At 28.2% G+C, this 2,888-nt stretch overlaps 1 protein-coding gene across 2 annotated transcripts in view; it reads left to right on the top strand.

The window, feature by feature from the left end:
• Positions 1–144: 144 nt before the first annotated feature.
• The window catches only part of LOC106689540 (transcription factor HES-4), a 38,925-nt gene continuing 36,181 nt past the window's right edge, over positions 145–2,888 (top strand). For both annotated transcript variants that reach the window (XM_014434557.3, XM_014434572.3), the window contains exon 1: positions 145–436. The gene's annotated coding sequence lies outside the window, so the exon portion shown is untranslated. The remainder of the gene's footprint in view (positions 437–2,888) is intronic.

Genomic DNA, 2,888 nt, shown 5'->3' with positions numbered 1-2,888 from the left:
AACTCTTGACAGCGGACAGTAGCAAGAGAGGGGAGGAGAGGCCTGTGTGGCTGAGAGACTCGATCGCGTGGAACAGCTCTAGACTCCCCCCACCACCACTGGAGCGGCACGCGTCTAGGCCCCCCGTAGTACCCTCCCAGAGCCGACAGGAGAACCCCAGGTCCCGTACCCTACAGGCACGTACACCCAAGTCCTCTCTTATATATAGCACTCTCTCGCTTCTCCCTTATTTTTATTAATGTTATACTTATTTAGTATATTTAAACTTTTTTTCGATTAGTGACAGTTGAAAAACAAAAAAAATTTATTTAAAGTTTTCCCTTTTTTTTTTTTTCCTCGATCGCTGTTATTCCGAATATCCTTCGTCGAGCAGTGTTTCTGTTTTTAAAAATTGTGAAATTTTTGGTTTTATACATGGAGTCGTGAATCCAGTCAAGTAAGTCGAATTTAAGAAAACGCAATAGACATAATATTTCATTTATAATTTTTTGTATTTGCATGAAAATAACCAATTTTTTTTTATTTGCCTCAACGCTTTTTAGAATGTACATTTATTAATTTATTTCCGTTATATTTATTGCAATGCATTTATTCATTAAATTTTTAATTACATCTAGAATGCATGCTGAAAGAAAATCAACAAGTTAAGTCCTAAAATATTGGCCAGCAAATGGCTTTTTCTTATTTTTATTTTGTTTTTGTATTGATTATAGTAATTTTGTGAATATTTTACCGGTTACACATTTATTCTATAATGTATTGTTATCACCTAATACTGATAAGAATACTAAATTTTGATTTTAGATTTATTTAAATTTATCCTTTTCCTAAAATTCACAATTTATGTCCAAGCATAAAATCTTCAGTCAGGTTTATTTATACTTTAATTGAAATAAACATATTTTTCGTATCATCTTGTTCTTGGCACATTTTGTTTAACATGCACTGTTGAAGTGTTATTAATACAACATAAGTAAACATATATGATATAAATAATTATTTGAAAAACCAAATGTTGAAAAAGCTGTATAACATGAATACCGTATATATAATAATATATGTACCTGCACTGTGGTGCACTCAGATTTTATCGAATTTATTCTCGTTTCAACTTTTTTTTTTAACAACTCTGTAATATTCATTTTTTTTTTATTATTAAAATAAGAACTAACCTTTAGCGGTTATATCGTCGGTACAAATTTTGTAATATTTGGTTTTGTTATATTCAATCATGGTTTTTTATTCTCTGCGCAGTGCCAGAAAGATTTAAAGGAATATGTCATGTAACTAATTAAAAATGCAATATGTTCAAGTGACTTATTTCAAAATGAGACATAAACAGGTACTCAAACCTATAAACATAATTTCAAGACAATTTTCCCAGAACTTTCCAGATCCACCACTTTCGCATAGGACCAACGGTATCTTTTATTTTTTTATTTCAACAATTAAAAAATATATTATTACAAATATTGATTTATAAATTATAAATTAGGTAATTAAGCTTTGGCTAACTAACTAATTAATAAAATATTCCAAATATAGCTGTTTTTGAAATCATCTCCGGTCTGACCTTCGACCGAGCAGATTTTCAAATTTAATTTATTTCATTATTTTTTCTATTTAGGTTTGCTATCTTTATACTAAGACTCTTTTGTAATATTACGATTACTGGAGAAACAACTTTTCCTTAAAGTAAATCAGTAGTTCCGTTAAGGAATGAAGAACTAAAAACTAAGAAAAAAATAATATCTACTACTAATAAAAAAAAAAAAAAAATGGTTAGTAATTAAAAAATGAGCGATGATTCATAGAAATAATCCAAATATTGTGCTGTTACCATTCTATTAGTTCAACCCGAAATTTGAATTTTTTGTTTTCCTAAGATAATATTTTAGGTTATAGAGCAAATCAAGTGATTTAATTTGGGATAAATTATTGGAAATCTTACTGACATAGTATACTATGATTATAAAATGGTGAAAAATATCACTGAAGGTTTTTCATAGAAGCTGAGGAATAAAACCGAACAAAAAATGAATGAACAACCATCCTAATAAACGGATGTGGTATCAGTGAGGAACGAATGATTCAATGCAGAATAAATGTTAAGGAATCTGTGGGATTTTCAACTATATTACGATGTATATTTATAATTGTAATAATTATAATGTTTAAATTAATAATTGAATTCTAAATGAAAATGGAATCTTCGCAAACAAATCATTAGTTGAAAACTTTGTAAAATTTCAGCTAATGTCCCAGTTGATCGTGCGTTTGCCGAGCGGAGTTGTACAAAATATTTTTATAGGAAACTATTTTATATTATGTATATAATATAATATAATTATTATATTATATAAATATCGATTTACTTAGTTGTGATATATTTCTAAAATATTACTTTTTCAATAGAGATGTCCTCATACACCTGTACTTTGAAATAATATTTTTCAAAACCTATCTAAGCTATATCAACTCTTGTTCGGTTTACAACCCTAATTATTTATTTGACAGTAATACTTGTACGGCTGTTATTAATTCAGGGATGTACCCAAAAAATCATAGATTAAAAATAAACGGAATCTTTAAAAATTATTTTAAATCGGAAAAATATGTTATCTTACTTTATTTAATAAAATAATATGTGTATTATATATTGATGAATGTCTTCCTTGGCTGTTAATGATATATATTTTTGAGGTTCTTGAGTACCAGTCAATAGTAAGAGAATTATATTTATTGTCTCGCTAGTCATGCTAATTGTTTTATACCTGTGTGTTCTACAAAACTGCAATATTACTGGGACTAATTCGTACAAGATTTATAGCATAAATTCTCCCTTAAAAAACTTAATGTCGCTTACTGTCTGCTCAGTAAAGTTTATA

Source organism: Halyomorpha halys, unplaced genomic scaffold, assembly GCF_000696795.3.
Source record: "Halyomorpha halys isolate HHAL.00 unplaced genomic scaffold, Hhal_1.1 Scaffold46.1, whole genome shotgun sequence".
Lineage (NCBI taxonomy): Eukaryota > Metazoa > Arthropoda > Insecta > Hemiptera > Pentatomidae > Halyomorpha > Halyomorpha halys.
Note: the sequence above shows the minus strand (reverse complement) of the source record. Positions and strands in the feature narration are given on the sequence as shown.